Raw genomic sequence first — 17,988 nt, 5'->3', positions numbered from 1 at the left:
GGGTATATTAGTGCACAAGAAGTATAAGCGTTGGAGTCTTAGTTTCATCTCTGGTGTTGCTCTGCTGCCAGCAGGCCCGGAGAGTACCCCATTGGAGTCACATAGGAACACAAGCATGGCTCCACTACCAATGATTTTGGTCAGTACCTCGATAGAGTTACTTGCATCACCTCTCTGGGCAAGAATCCTTTCTCTTCTTTTACCTTATCCATTTTTCAATTTTTTCAAACTTTTTTCACTTTTCTTCAATTTTTCATTTTTGTAACTATGCATAGAAGTTATTCATTTGCGAGGCAGAAGAGGGATCCTGATTTATTGAGAGTACAAGATTTTTTTCTAGTAGAGAAGTATTTTATTATACCTCCGATGTGCCTGTTAAGGTTTTCCCCCTCACCTTTCTCTACTTGACTGAGATGATAAGAGTTAACTAAGAAACAACCAACTAGAGTAGGTGATACTAGTTAGCACGCAAGCGTTGTGTTTTCACAAGGGTTCACTTCAAATAGTACGTATTTTCCATCGACATATCATGGACTAAAAGTAACAAGTTCTTCATAGAGAGGTAGGATGACAGATAACCAAGTAGTGATAGTTTCACAAGGTCTCTTGTACTTTACCCATCTTGTTTCAAGAGTCATACATGGTTTCATGCAAAATTAACCTACGAATGAAACAAGCAAGCGAAAAAACAACAAAGCAAAGCAAGAGCAGAAGAAAAATCAAAATTAAAGTGAGTAACCAAACAAGAAAGCAGACAAACCAACAAACAAAGAAAGTAATAAAACAAGCATGAAAACAAACAACTGAAAGCAAACACTACTCATACTCCTAAACTAACAGTGCATGGGCTTGATCATGTGAAGCGATATTTCCAATGCAGCCACCAACGCATTGGTTGACCCATATTGGTGAAGGCTTGGTCTGTGAGCAACCCAGTTGTTCAAACTAGCAAGCGAGAAAGATATACCAATGAATACAACCACACTTCATGTTTCAAAGTTCCCACAAGATATAAGTGAGTACAAGTGCATGACAAGAAGTCTGTGGACTTATCATAGTGATGTGTGACGTTGCATGCAACTTTGAAGCATAAGCACACTCTTGACTGTGATATGCAAGAAAATGAAAGAAACAAAGATAAATTGCATCATGAATGAGTGCTTGTAATGTAATATTCCTCCAATGCATGAGCGATGGGGTCATGCAGTTCGAGTGGAGGAAGTATGATCTGTGTGTGAGATTGATCTTCCATGCATATAGATGAGTGATGAGGAGCCTTGGGTGATTGAACATTTTCATGATCATAAGTGAGACTAACCCCAAGAGAGCGAGGGCCTGACATAACCATCAGCCCGAGCTGAAGTGCCTCCACACTCTTGGGAGTTTCAACTTCATCATCAGATAGATCATCATAAACTTGTGGCTTTGAAAGATAAACTACGATAGACTCATGATCATGATCAAATATGGAAACAAATGGATCACCACTGCCACGATAAAAATAACCAATGATTTCATTGGCATCCTCATGATCAAATGAACCAAAGAGAGGGATAGATAAAAAGCGAACAAACTCATCCTCTATGTTTCCAGAAAAGACAGATGAAAGATCAAGTGGATTTTCAATGAATAACTTATTGTCTCCATTGTCGAATGATGGACCAACATCCGGTGAATCCTCCGAGTGATCAACAATGGGTGATTCTGTGGATGAAGACACACATGTGAAATCATGGATGATAGGTTCACCAAAGATGTTAGGAAAGAACAAAGGGGGCTCAAACGAAAGGGAGTCATCCTTTGCCGAGTGTTGATGCTTAAGCTCCCATTCATAATCTTCATGAATGACAACACATATTGGTTGTGCAACACCAACTCCATCAGTGGCTTGTTCCTCATTCACAACAAGTAGAGAGTCTAGAATGGAAGAACACAAGACAACATCATTCGGAGGATTAGCCGAGGGCGAAGACGGAGGTTGTGGAACATAATGCATATGAAAACTCGAAGAACTCACAACCAACATTGTGCAAAAATTAAGTGAAGTGATGTTGGGAGGATGTGAAAGCTGAACAGGTGTGTGAGCATGAACCTCAACATCACTTGGCAGTGGTGGAGCTGTTGAATGAGGGGAAGGTGGACAATCAGTCAAGACAGTGACCGCATCCACATGAAATTGCGCATCTCCATTAGTGAAGAATGTTGAGCGAGGCTTGATTTCAAGCTTCTTCTTGGGATGAGCATATTTCTTAAGGAAATACTCAAACTGGTCCCAAAGATAGGCAATTTCATTTGGCTCCTCAGAGCTTGAAAATGCAAGTCACGGAAGCGCTGTCGAAAATACATAACCAATTCATGCGAGCCTTCCATTGATATAACAGTTTTTGGTCAAGATAGTCTGGATCAAAATGATAGAAAGTGTCTTCAATGAGATAATATAAGTGCTCAAGTGAGTGCATGCTGTTAGCCAGTAGGCTGAGTAGCTATTGACGTGGATATTCCCGAAGTGTGTATGCGAGCAACAAGCTGGGATTTTCGTTAGAACACCCATCTTCCTCATGAAGCATGGAAAGAAATTCATGTAAGTACTCAGGCTAGCCCACTTCGCCTTCATCATCATATGTGTAAGTGGATAAGAGATTGAAAAACTCCCCCATGATGGTGACATCTTCATGATTCGAAAAACAATGCAGAGGGAGAAGAGTGCAAGAATCCATGAAAGATATGCAAAGGTTCAAAACCGGATGAGATGGCACAACTTGTCATCTGGACCTTCTTCTAGCACCAGAAATGTTAATGGTGCTGGACCCACCAACATGTCAAGGGGATCTCCTTGGTAAGAAGTCTCAATTAGAACTCAGACCATTTGGTGTAAGAGTCCCAACAGTGGGTTGTATAGCAATGCCTTGACCGTGATTTAGCATAGAGGCAAGTAAGATATCTTTTTTGGTAGCAAGGGTGTGACAGATGCAGTGAGTCAAGGAAGGTGCATGAGAGGTTCTAACACATGTGCGTTGAGATGAGTGCAATCCTTGGCAACCTGTAATAGTACTCAGATGGGAAGGGAACACATAAGCGAAGATGCATCACAAGCTGGAAAGAAAGTTTGCTAGAAATCCAAAATGATGGCTAAACCAACAACACATTTAAGAAAGATTCATACATACTCATACAGAATAGTCCATACATGCATGTGTAAGAAAGAAAATACATATGCCATTTAGAGTAAACAAGATAGCTGGAATACAATACAACATATGCATGAAACATGATGGCTCTTATTATATAAACAAGTGTAAGTTTTGGTTATACAATACATCCATGTCCAACAACTAGCTTCAATAGTGGAACATTATAGCCACATCTACCTGCTCCTCCAAAGAGATGTACTAGCTCAATGCTGTGGAGAAGCCAATGCGCGTTACAATACTATCCATGCTCTCTCCAAGATAGTCATATCAGAAGCTTGGCTCACCAAAAGCCTATACAATGAGTTATGAGGGACTATTTATAGCAAAGGGTGGGGTGACCCTTGACATTCCCCTTTGTGACAGTTCATATACCTTCATGACTCTTCACCTACTTTATGACTGTTACATCCAACTATTGACACTTGACTTACACTTGACATGACTTAACATTACAATGCACATGTACCCATGTGAACACAATGGCTTGAGCAATCCATGCTAGACATCGCTGACACTCGGTACGTTGTGATGAGACCAAATCTTTGACATGCTTGTGATGTTGAAGGTGGTGAGTAATGCCGAGCTTGGTCATCCGTGATGGTGTGCATGCACCGCATGGTTACATCTTGGTGAAGAGAACTCTTGCCTCCATTTCAATTGGTGCATTGGTTTGGCTCTTTCATCCAACTCTTATGCTAACATGCACATGGTATTCTTGGGTGCATCTGAATTGGAAACGCATTGATACATAGTGTCCGTGATGATCTTCAAGTGTGTGCTGGTGGTCATGCACATCAACTTTCCGAAGTACACGTTAAGCTCCAATTGGACTTGCTTCATGTCTTCACCATGGTGAGCGTGATGAATGGGTTGGATCACATGCATGCAAGCAATCACATGCATGCTGTTGAATCCCTTGCATGCGATAAATAACATTTCTCACTATGTCTACTCCGTGCCAGCTGCTAGGATGGATCTTTAATTTGTATGGGCGTAATTTCATCTGTGAGTGCATGTTGCACCCACTGCTTTTCCTGTTCCTGCTACAACTCATTTGTTTGCCTGTGCAGCTTCATGTGTAGAAATTTCTCTACGGATCTATCTGTCTAAGACCATTGTAGAAAATATGTTGTAAGTTAACACGATAATGCAATATAAATTAAAGCATATTACTATAACCTACTTCTACTATCAAAGTTTTACAGAAGCTTAAAAATCGAGTTGAACACATATAACCAGAGGAAGAAGAATCAATGCACAATACACATGAAAATACTTTGGGGAAAGCCTCAACTAAAAACCCCACTATCTACATTATCATACAAGGTGGAAATACATCAGACTTATACAAAGCCTTAGCTCTCACATCTAGCCAACTCTCAGTACAATCCTCACAGATGCTCATAGGCAATCAAAGATTCTCTCAAGCCTTCCTCTCTGCCCTCCAAGCTCCTATTTACTTGTGCTGTTCCTTGTGGATGATCTCTCGTTACCAAGTGTAACACTACTCTCACACATCATCAGAATGACGCAATCCTCAAGAAATTCCTTCTGCATGCATGAATTTTCTTTATATGATAACACATGCAACTAATAGTACACTATCCTTGACTTTAATCTCAACTGGGTCTTTCTCAGAATAAACATGCATGAGTTTCCGATGAGGGAACCTTTAGTTATCTAGAGTAGCACTAGTTGGAAGAATGCATGCATCAACTACTGATAAATCACAATTAGTTCCTCAAACAGTTTGGAACTAATTTAACTGGACTTAACTCAGTAAAATGAGCTAACTAATTACAAGTCACATACAACTCAATCTTATCTCCTTAATTCAGGGGATAACTCTTGCATGACTTCAAAACGACTTCTAACTTGAATTTCTCCAACTAGTTAGTCCATAATGAATTAATTAATTATTTCCAAGTAGCTGGTAAGACTAAATTCGATTTTAATTCAAGGACAAATTAAAATTGAAATATTCTTGTTGCCACATTTCAACACTCCCTCTCAACAAGAAAGGGATTATCTACCACCTCGATCATGTGTCTATGGAACTCAAATTTACACTTTGACAATGCCTTTGTCAAAATGTCAGCATCTTGCTCCTTTGTCAAAATATAATGTAGCAACATGATCCTCTCGATCTATGAAAAGCCACGGGTAGTAAAACTTTCCTTATGCTTCTCCACAGTTCCATCAGTAGCTTGCTTTACCTTGTAAAGCCAATGGGAACTCACAACTAACTTGTTCTCTGGTCTCAGAACCATGTAGCAAACAATGTTACGAACTATGGATTCATACTCCTCCACCATATCATCAACCCAAATCAGTGGCTGCACTGCTTCCTCAAAGGAAGATGTCTCAGTCTCAACACATTCCCCAGCAAGGGACATGTATCCAGTGTACCTCTCAGGTGACCTCCTCTGTCTTCGCTGAAAAAGTAGTGATCCCACATTGTCTCTCGCATCCTCCAACAATCTGTCAACTTCTCTTGTGTGCTTTCATCCATCTCTGGAAGACTTTTCTTGAGTGGATGTCTCCACTCCTGGAACCTCTGCATGTAGCTGCTCCGCATCAGTCTGAGGCTCCTCCTCCTTAGGAATCAAAAGTTCCTCCACAGCCTGTAGTTGGATATCCCTCTCAAGGGAAACTCGCATGGTCTTCTACTCATCAAACTTGAGATCTCTACAAACCACTACCCTCTGACTGGTAGGCAAGTACACCCGATAGTTGTGAGGTGTATCAGTGTACCCCACAAGTATCCCCAACTCTATTGTCAGCTCAAGCTTCTTTCGTGCATCCTTTGTCACATGGAAATATATTGATGAGCCAAATATCCTAAAGTGACCCACATCTGGTCTTTTACTGGAGAAAGCTTCCTTTGGTGTCTTCATCCCAAGTATGCAATGCAAGCTTCTATTATGCAAATAGACCATTGTGTTGCATGCCTCAGCCCACAAATGAAGTGGTAGGCCTTGGTCATGCAACATCGCCTGTGCTACCCCTACAATAATTCTATTCTTCCTCTCGGCCACCCCATTCCGCTGTGGGTTATGAAGTGCCATCAACTCTCGTTTAATTCCTTCCATTGCACAGAAGTCCTTAAACTCTTGAGAGACATATTCTCCACCATTGTCATTTCTCAAGGCCTTGATATTATTCCCTGACTCTTTCTCGACCAAAGCTTTGAACTCACAAAACCTTGTGAAGGTTTGGTCCTTCTTCTACATGAAATAAATCCAACATTTATGAGAATATCCATCAATTAAAATCACATAATACCTTTTCTTCATTGTGGATGCTGTCGAGAATGGTCCACACACATCAGTATGAACTTCCTCTAAGATAGCCTTTGCTTGACTGTCTCGATCATGAAAGGAAGACTTGGTGTACTTTCCCAAGGTACAACCTTTGCATGTGTCTACTTACTCAAGTTTACCTTTGGGAAGTCCTGTAGATATCTGCTGCATTATCTTCAAAGCCCCATGATGAAAATGGCCCAACCGCTTGTGCCACAACTCGCTAATGTCTTGGCTTTACACCACTTCTTCTTCCGTACTCAATGCTGCACAAACATCTACCTCTAGTTTATAAAGATTCTTCAATCGAATCCCTATCCTCTTGGTCTGACCTGTGGCTATGTGTCTTAGGAACACCTTTCCTTTACTGAATACAACACTGTAGCCTTTTTCCTCCAACATCGCGACCGATACCAAGTTCTTCTTCAGTCCAGGCACATACTCCACATCTGTCAATATGAGAGGAGCTCCGTGCTCCCTCTGAAAAGCAACTGTGATCACTCCTGAAACACTATACTTTCCATCATCCCCCATCTCTATGCACATCTTGAGGTCGTTCTCCTCTAAGGTACTAAATAAACTTTTATCATCGGTCATGTGGAATGAGGTTCCACTGTCAACATACCAAAAACAACCCATCATCGATGACACCATGCATGCAATGAGGGTAAAGTCCATTTCGAATTGAGAAGCTAATGCCTCACCTTCCGATCCTACCAAGGATCCCTTCTTGGACTTCTTCAATGGGCATTTAGTTGCATAATGTCCCATATTATGAAAATTAAAGCATCTCACTTTAGACATGTCACCCTTCTTCTCTCCATGAGAAGAATTCGATTTGGAATGGGAAACCTTCCCCATTCCTTTCCTTGCCTTACTCGATAAGGCCAGATTATCTTCATCATCATTCTTGGATGAAGAACGATCTCGTATGCTCCTCCTGATCTCCTCTTGCATCAGATCTGACCACAGTCGTTCCCAATCCGGCAGTTTCTCCCTTCCATTCATAAAGTCCTAGTAGCTATTCCAACTCTTTGGAAGGCCAAGGAGAGCGAGGCTCACCATATCATCATCGACAATAGTTATTCCCACACTACCAAGCTCATCTCTGCATGTGGTGAGCTTGTTCAGATATGTGGAAATAGTATCACTCTTCTCCATCTGATTCTTCGAAGCTTATTCTTGAGCGCAAATTTCCTCTAGTTGCTATTGTTTTGGTAGAGGTCCTTCAATGTCTTCCACATTGAAAATGGAGTATCCTTCCCATGGAGACTCGAGACAATATGGTATCGAACTCCATCAAGGATGATCTGTCTCGCCTTTGCCACACACTTCTTCCACTCAGCCAACTCTTGTGCATTAGTTGAAGCTGTCTTTGGGATTTCTTGATCAATGAATTCCTTCAAGCCATTGTCTTCTAATACAGCCTCCATCCTATCTTTCCATACTATGTAATTTGAGCTACCTTCCAAGGCATACTTGAGTCTCAAGCCATATAATGCCATTGGCCAACCTTGAACTATGATATGAATTTGATTTGCACCTGTAACCCCGAACTTCAAACATCGAATTCTCTTCTCAGTATACTGTTCACAACTCTGATACCATGTAGAAATTTCCCTACAGATCTATTTCTCTAAGACCATTGTAAAAAATATGTTGTAGGTTAACTCGATAGTGCAATATAAATCAAAGAAGAATACTATAACCTACTTCTACTATCAAAGTTATGCGGAAGCTTAAAGATCGAGCTGAACACATATAACTAGAAGAAGAAGAATCAATGCACAATAAACATGAAAATACTTTGGGGAAAGCCTTAGCTAAAGACCCCACTATTTGTATTATCATACAAGGTGGAAATACATCAGAATTATACAAAGACTTAACCCTCACAGCTAGCCAGCTCTCAGTACAATCCTCACTAATCCAGGTTATCTTTTGTTTATAGATGCATTAAAAGAATTACATATATAGTTTGTAGCTTAACCAAAGAGAAACTTTAAATGTGCACATGTGAGAGAAAGAAGAAGGAGAGCATAAGAAGACAAGAAGACAAGAACTTGGTAACAGAGTTCGTCCCTCCTGGACTACATCTTTGGGTCTTGCTCTGTCAATGGGGAGGCCTTCATTCATTAAAAATGGCATCAAAAGAAGTTACATTCATCAGTTACAAAAATGGAGCATTATACCTCCATGCTAAAAAATTCCTGAAAATTGCAGAGCTTTGTTGCAAAAACTGACACCACCATCAAATTCCTATCACCGAGAGGTGAAAAAACAATATAAAATTTGCCCAATTTCGAGTCTGGACAAAAATCACCCTCCTGCAAAAATTTAGCGAAACATGGTTCCACTAGTGTTTTCTGACTGCTCAAGGTTCCACTGCTTCAGTCTTGGTTTCCGTGCCCGGGCTACTGTACCTCTGCTCTCCCCCTCATGCTGACAAAAATCTGATGTTTAAATAATAATATGGCAGACTTACCGTTGGTTGTTATGGTTTATTTTTACACCATATAAATTTACCCCAACCGCAACCATATATAGCCCATATATATGTCATATACATATTTTTATATTACGTTGTTGGGAGGCGGGCCCGTACTCCATGGGACCCGCACCCCTCCCTTTCCAACCAACTTTATACGAATGCATTAACCGGAACTTTAACGGGTATGGTGCATGTACGTTTGGGTGGCAGGACCACCACGTGGCCACCTACCCAAACCATGCCCGTATCAAGGGCTGTGGTGGTCAATGGTAATGCGTTTTGCTAATATTTCGTGTAACCATATAACATATCGCCCCCATATGCATTGGTTTTTTGGATATATATGTCACGTTCGTTATAACTATATATAATATATAGTTTTGTTATAACCATACTCCACCCTTTGTTATTCGTTGGTTTGGTTTTAACTATATACCATAACCTTAACAACCTTCCACGTGGGTTGTTGGAAATTTGTTATGCCCCCTCATGTGTGCCAAATTTATTAATTGGTTGAGGTATATGGGTTTTGTTATTATATATATTTGGATTTTGGGGTATATTAAAATTTGGGTTTTGTTATATAGTTAGTTTAATGACTATATAAAAATTATTGTTATAACCAAAATGTCGTATGTTGTTTATGCAGGTTTAGGAGGCCACTGGAGGGATGCCAAGTGTCAAGACTTGAAGGCTACCATGTGGATCCCACATGCCGACTGGGATGCCATGTGACGCATTGTGGGCCTCTTTTTTCCCCTGCCATACCAATCTTTGAAGAGGTCTATCTTTTGCATATGAGCTCAGATTGACGAACCGTTTGTGCCATCGCGATCAAGAAGACGAGCCCTCTCAACTAATGCCACCAAATTCTCCTTTCTACCATTTTGAATTTTGAGCCTTATCCATCCCCTTAGTGTCTCGAGATCCTCCTAGATCAATCCTCCCCATTGAGGAGCTTTTGGTCCTCCAAAAGCATTAGCATACTGTCAATCCACACTATCAATCTCCTGCACGTGAAACTGGTACATTCTTGTAATCATGCACACCACACATGACTCAACAACCCCTCCTTGCCAGGAGTTCATAGCACACACTCATTGGCCAAGGATTACATAAAAAGTAATTAATGCCTCAAATACTAATAAGGAAAGGCCAAAATATCATCGTTGCGTCTTGAAGTGATGGGAAACACACCATCATTTTTACATTACAACATATGATTTACAATGGTGGCCATTGGATTTAGGTAGGAGAGACCCCCAAGATCTAAAAGACTGAAATGGATCTTGGGGGGAGAGACCCTCAAGATCTGAAAGATTGAAATGGATCTTGGGGTAGAGACCCCCAAGATCTGAAAACTTGCATTGCTAGAAGAAAAATAAGGAGAATGCCCAATAACCAAAAACCACAAAGAAACTTTTATTTAAAATAGTAATGGAAAAAAACCAGCTAGGGCGATGGTAGCTTATCTCTGAGAAGAGATGTGGTGGCTACATGCCTCTGAACTGTAAAGGCTACATTGTGGTGGACAATCTGTCTTTTTACAAAATGTGACTTGTTACTTATAGTATTTTCCAGTTACAATACCATGGGTCAATTCCATGGGTGAATGAATACCATGGGTGGATTTTACAATACCACGGGCATATGCCATGGGTAAATTCCATGGGTTAATGAATAATATGGGTGGATGAATACCATGGGTTGACGCCATTTTCCATTCGGATCATTCCTCCCTCCTTAAAAAGCAATGGTCCCCATTGCGTAAAGTTCCCTCCTGCGAAGCCTTTGTTGAATATGAAGATCCACTGAAGATAAGGGTTTTACGTGGTTAAACCAAAACCCTGATAAATGAAGATCCGAGGATAGAGATACCCTGTAATGCTTGTGACCAACTATGATTCTGACAGTGTGTGGCCTAGCAAATGGACTTCAATGAACTGTGGGTTTGTGGATGACCCATAACCATAAAGAACGAAGATCCAAGGATAGAGATACCCTGTAATGCTTGTGACCAACTGTGATACTAACAGTGTATGGCCTAGCAAATGGACTTCGATGAAGTGTGGGTTTGTGGATGACCCACAACCGTGATGTTGGTTGCTGATGAAGTAGCAGGTGCCCACATAGCTTGGGGTGGGAGGGCACATCTCCAAATAACCCAAGCCGATTGCTGCTATGTTGAAATTGATGAATGTGAACCAGGTGCCTACTAAAGTGGGGTGGGAGGGCATGTCTCCAATGGAAACCCACTCCGAATGCTGCTCCAGAATTAAAATGGACATAACTCGGCCAATATAACTCAGAATATTTATTATAACCTGTTTTTAGAAGTAGAATGATCATTTTGCAGCTTCCCATGAGTTGGAAATCCTTATCTGGACACTCTGAGATCTCAGATTCGCACTGCAATAGTTCCGCCGTCACAAAAATTCTGATAAAATAGCTGATTTTAAATCAGCGATATCTCCCACATCCGGACTCCGATTCGACCCATTTGTTTTTTGAAATTGGGTGATTTTTCGAGAGGAATCCAGATCTGGTATTTGTTTTTGTAAATTTTGTACCAAATGTTTCAGATATGATCTGCAAAGTCGCCGCCCAAAAAAAATTCCTGCAAAAAAATTGAGACTGAAATATGCATGAAACCCTCATTCCCATGGAATCGTAACCTGCTCTGATACCACTGATCCGGATTTAGGTAGGAGAGACCCCCAAGATCTAAAAGACTGAAATGGATCTTGGGGGGAGAGACCCTCAAGATCTGAAAGATTGAAATGGATCTTGGGGTAGAGACCCCCAAGATCTGAAAACTTGCATTGCTAGAAGAAAAATAAGGAGAATGCCCAATAACCAAAAACCACAAAGAAACTTTTATTTAAAATAGTAATGGAAACAAACCAGCTAGGGCGATGGTAGCTTATCTCTGAGAAGAGATGTGGTGGCTACATGCCTCTGAACTGTAAAGGCTACATTGTGGTGGACAATCTGTCTTTTTACAAAATGTGACTTGTTACTTATAGTATTTTCCAGTTACAATACCATGGGTCAATTCCATGGGTGAATGAATACCATGGGTGGATTTTACAATACCACGGGCATATGCCATGGGTAAATTCCATGGGTTAATGAATAATATGGGTGGATGAATACCATGGGTTGACGCCATTTTCCATTCGGATCAACTACTCCTAAAAAAACCATATTATCAAAGCAAACCATCATGACTAGTGTGGATTCATCTGTTGAACATGTTCATATTTCAGCTCCTCTGGCAATGTTTCTGGAACATGGAGCATCTTACACGTGGTTTGTTGGTGTCCCTCTTTGTTGCAATGACTACAATGATTCTTTCTCCTCCAAACTTTTGGGGTTGCCTTGGGGTGCTTCTCCTTGGTGTTTCTTTGAAAGGTGTTCATGGAGCCCTCACTATCGCTGGATTGTGAGGAAGGAATTTCATCGTCTATTGTTGGTTGGTTACTAGCTATATTTGAATTTTTCCCCACTTCCTTTCTGGTGTATCCGATTCCTGCATGGTGCGGCAACTCCTTGAATCTGATGGGGTTTATGATGCCTTGGCCTTTGATGCCGAGGCCCCTTCCTTGATATCTCATTTTCTTCAATAATTTGGATCCAATCCTTGTAGTATGGTTTTCAAAAGCAGCAAATTCATCATCATGAGAATCACATGAAATTGGAGAATCACTTTTTACCTCCAGATAGCTATGTTGCAACTGTTCCAAGGCCCCATCCTTGGCTTGCAACTCACGTAGTAACCTTTGGTTTTCATCCCTCACCTCCTGTAGAAGCCTCCTTAGTTCAACATTCTCTGCTTGGATGCGGTGGTTGATCTCTTCAAGTTCTTGGAGTCCTACTGAGGGAAGTGTTCTTTTTATTATATCAGTTGAAATCCTTGATTCATAGCCAAAATCAAACCCCAAATCTATGGGTCCTCTTGTCGCAACCCCCAGGGCTGCAAACTTCGTCTCATCACCGGAGTCAGACCCCAAGTCAATGGACCTACCTTGTGCAAATCCCATAGTTGTGACTTTCTCATCTTCCTCTGACTCGGAATCTTGGCTTTGCTGTATGGTGGCGATGACCTTCTATTTCCCATTTCTGTCATTCCTCTCAGGTCTCAGTTCAGGGTGCAGCTTCCAGCAATTCTCTTCATCATGCCCCTCTTTCCCACAATGTGTACAAGAGGTATTTTCTCCCCTTCTCTTGACTACTGCCATTCTCTTTGATTGGTCATCTCTATCATATTTTCCCATGTTCTCAATGTGAATGGCCTTTACGCTGGTCGCACCAATGGTGGTTGGTTCAAACAATAACAATGAATGCCTAATATAATTATGTAACGATCCAATGTATTTAGTTACAATTTCAGGTGTATCAAGTGCAATACCCAAATTTATTGCTTGCTTCCTAAATTCTTCTGTAAAACTCTGAACATCCTGAGCTTTGCCTTGCCTTAAATATTACCAGTTCATTAAAGCTTTTTGCATGTAACCCAATGAATAAAATTGTGCTTTTAATGCAGAAATGAAATTAGGCCAAGAGGAATAAAGATTACCCATATCCTTACTGCTTTGAACTTTTCTCTCCCACCAAACGAGAGTAGTGTTGGTTAATCGCAAAGAGGCCAACTAAATCTTTGCTTCATCCTCCATGATCTGTTGAATCCTGCAGTAGATCTCAATATGCCTAATCCAATTATTAAGTTTTTCTACAGCTTTCACCATTGTACATGGGGAGATCAAATTTAACATCTAATTTTAAAAAAGGCTTCTTAGATGTATTTTTTGAATCTCGATTATCATGATGGTGAGCAGAAGAAGAAATTCCACTTGTAGAAGGAGAAGGAGGTGGATCTCCTCCATCACCTCCATGTACTGAACCTTGTCCTTCTGGAGTTTTCCCCTCTGCATTTTCCAGTTTTTTGAGCTTTGAGAACAACTTCTCAACACAATCTGCCATCATATAGAAAGTCTTGCGAAAATTGAGCTCCTCCTCATACTGATCTTCTTCATCTGCCATATTTCTCCTTCAATGTGCACGCCTCGCCTCGGGATTGAAAGACTGTAATTCTCCTTCACCTCTTCAGAGCCTGTTTCTCATTAACATACAAACATGCAATTCACATCTAAAAACACTTGCTCTGATACCACTTAATCCAGGTTATCTTTTTTTTTTATAGATGCATTAAAATAATTACATATACAATTTATAGCTTAAACAAAGAGAAACTTTAAATGTGCACATGTGAGAGAAAGAAGAAGGAGAGCATAAGAAGACAAGAAGACAAGAACTTGGTAACGGAGTTCATCCCTCCTGGACTACATCTTTGGGCCCTGCTCGATCAATGGGGAGGCCTTCATTCATTAAAAATGGCATCAAAAGAAGTTACATTCATTAGTTACAAAAATGGAGCATTATACCTCCATGCTGAGAAATGCTTGAAAATTGTAGAGCTTTGTTGCAGAAACTGACACCACCATCAAATTCTCGTTGTCGAGAGGTGTAAAAAAGATATAAAATTTGCCCAACTCTGAGTCTTGACAAAAATCACCCTCCTGCAAAAATTCAGCCAAACATGGTTCCACCAATGTTTTCTGAATGCTCAAGGTTTCACTGCTTCTATCTTGGTTTCCGTGCTTGGGCTGCTGTACCTCTGCTCTCCCCCTCATGCTAACAAAAATCTGATGTTTAAATAATAATATGGCAGACTTACCATTGGTTGTTATGGTTTATTTTTACACCATATAAATTTACCCCAACTGCAACCATATATAACCCATATATATGTCATATATATATTTTTATATTACATTGTTGGGAGGTGGGCCCGTACTCCACGGGACCCGCACCCATCCCTTTCCAACCAACTTTATATGAACACATTAACCAACGCTTTAACGGGTATGGTGCATGTACGTTCGGGCGGCTCTGGGTGGCGAGACCACCACGTGGCCGCCTACCCAAACCATGCTCGTATCAAGGGCTACGGCGGTCAATGGTAATGTGTTTTGCTAATATTTCGGGTAACCATATAACATATCTCCCCCATATGCGTTACTTTTTTGGATATATATGTCACGTTGGTTATAACTATATATAATATATAGTTTTGTTATAACCATACTCCACCCTTTGTTATTTGTTGGTTTGGTTTTAACTATATACCATAACCTTAACAACCTTCCACATGGGTTGTTTGAAAATTGTTATGCTGCCTCACGTGTGCCAATTTTATTAATTGGTTGAGATATATGGGTTTTGTTATTATATATATTTGGATTTTGGGGTATATTAAAATTTGGGTTTTGTTATATAGTTAGTTTAATAACTATATAAAAATTATTGTTATAACCAAAATGTCGTATGTTGCTTGTGCAAGTTTAGGAGGCCACTGGAGGGATGCCAAGTGTCAAGACTTGAAGGCTGCCATGTGGGTCCCACGTGTTGACTGGGATGCCATGTGGTGCACTGTGGGCCCCATTTTTCCCCTGCCATACCAATCTTTGAAGAGCTCTATCTTTTGCATACGAGCTCAGATTGACGAACCATTCGCACCATCGCGATCAGGAAGACGGGCCCTCTCAATTGATGCCACCAAATTCTCCTATCTGCCATTTTGAATTTCGAATCTTATCCATCCCCTTAGTGTCTCGAGATCCTCCTAGATCATTCACAGATTCTCATAGGCAATCAAAGCTTCTCTCAAGCCTTCCTCTCTACCCTCCAAGTCCTATTTCCTTTCGTTGTTCCTTGTGGATGATCTCATGTTACCAAGTGTAAAACTACTCTCACACACTGTCAAAATGATGCAATCCTCAAGAAATTCCTTCTACATGCATGAGTTTTCTTTATAAGAGAACACATGCAACTGAAAGTATAGTGTCCTTAACTTTAATCTCAACTGGGTCTTTCTCAGAATAGACATGCATGAGATTCTGATGAGGGAATCTTCAGTTATCTAGAGTAGCACTAGTTGGATGCATGCATGCATCAACTGACTGATAACTCACAATTAGTTCCTCAAACAGTTTGGAACTAATTTAACTGGACTTAACTCAGCAAACTGAGCTAACTGATTACAACTCAAATATAACTCTATCTTATCTCCTTAATTCAAGGGATAACTCTTGCATGACTTCAGAAAAAATTCTAACTTGAATTTCTTCAACTAATTAATCCATAATGAATTAATTAATTATTTCCAAGTAGCTAGTAAGACTAAATTCAATTTTAATTCACAATTTTAATTCAAGGACAAATTAAAATTGGACTATTCTTGTTGCCACATTTCAACATCATGTTATTCCTTGAGTTTCTGCTTCAACACATGCAACTCCTTCATTGCTCCATTCTCCGTTTTCATGCGATCTTCATGTCGCGCCATCACCTCATAGTCTGATTCTCCAATGTTTCTTTCATCATCAATGGATCTGCTTGAGCTCACAACTTTGTTCCACCTCTGTGTTATCAACAACCTTCCTCTTGCATTAGTTACATTTGGTATGCTACCTTCAGCTGCTATTCATGATGCTTCTCGCTATGATGATGCTGTTGTCATATCTTGATGTCGTTTTCTACGAAAAAATTGTTGTCTTCATGGGTAGGTAAGTTCATAGACACTTGATTGACTAGCATGCCCAAGTATGCTCTGAACAGTGTCTTTCAATCTGCTCTCTTGAAACCATTGTACCTGCAGTGCTGAGAGGCAGATGAACACCTGCAATACCTGGATACATGGAAACACTCATGGCAAGAAATCTGTCAGTCAAAAACCAAAATGAACTTTAGAACTGACTTGCAACATACTTGTGTGACTGATCTTGAAGATTTCACAATTTTGGTCGGGGGGTCGAGAGACTGACTGCCAAGACCGCGCAAGGCACAGTTTGGGATGTTGGGAGACTGAATGGCTACTGGAACTACACAATTCACATTCTAGTCTAGCTGTTGACTACTATAATTATGCAATGCACAATTTCAGCTGGCAATGGTTGCAGGCTCAGTGACTGCATTACCCAATTTTCTAGGCCAGTAGTCACTGTCCCTCAGAAATGTGAAAAACATTCCTGGAGGATAGTGCATGGGAAGAAATGCAGATTTCTAGAGAGGAAGATAGAGCCATCCTTCCCTATATTGTGCAATCTTGTCTCAGTGAAGGCAGAGTCTGGGCCAAGGTTGGCCCGACTTGCCGACGGGCAAGTGAAAGCAAGTATGATAGTTAATGCACGGCGACACTAAGTAAAAGAAGAAGTGATTGAAAGAGCATGAAAACATGAATGAAAGATTCAGTAAACAGATCAACATGCATGTGAGTGAAGCGAGTCACTGAATCAACGACCGTTCATGCAAAACAGTTTCATGCATGCATGTTATGCTCTTAACCTGCAAAAAGATGCCCAAATACAGAATATGCGAAGAAAGATACCCAGAACATAGAATAGTGAGAGACAACAACAAAGATTTTATTATTCAGAAAGAAATGTTCATTGGCCTCTTCGAGGGGCCAACCTCCAATATAGCAGAGCTCGATACAAAAATAAGACACGATGCTCCTCGCAGGGAGTCTCTATCCTTTATATATGACTCATACATGCAATACCAAGGATCAATACCATGGGTTTTATTAATACCATCTATCTAATACTATGGTCCATTTGCAACTAACTGTGGTCCCGTCATTAATTGCGTGTTAACCACTTACAATTATTAATATGGGCTTTATTGACTCTTGACTATGACTCGATACCATTACATAAATAAGGGGGTTAGGGTGGGACCCTAACATGCCCTCCCCCTTAAGACTAGCCTTGTCCTCAAGGTTGAAATTGCGGAAACTGCTGAAGAATAGTGGCTGGTTCCCAAGTTGCATCTTCTGGAGAGGTGTCTTTCCACTTGATGAGGACTTCCCTAATCATGCGGCCCCGCAGGTTCCGGTCTCGGGTGTTTAGGACCTATTCAAGTTGTAGCCAGATTGACCCTT

The sequence above is a fragment of the Pinus tabuliformis genome, chromosome 1_1 (genome assembly GCF_031772625.1).
Source record: "Pinus tabuliformis cultivar Carrire ecotype Pingquan chromosome 1_1, CPIR1, whole genome shotgun sequence".
NCBI lineage: Eukaryota > Viridiplantae > Streptophyta > Pinopsida > Pinales > Pinaceae > Pinus > Pinus tabuliformis.
The sequence above is the reverse complement of the archived record's forward strand: the minus strand, read 5'-3'. Positions refer to the sequence as shown.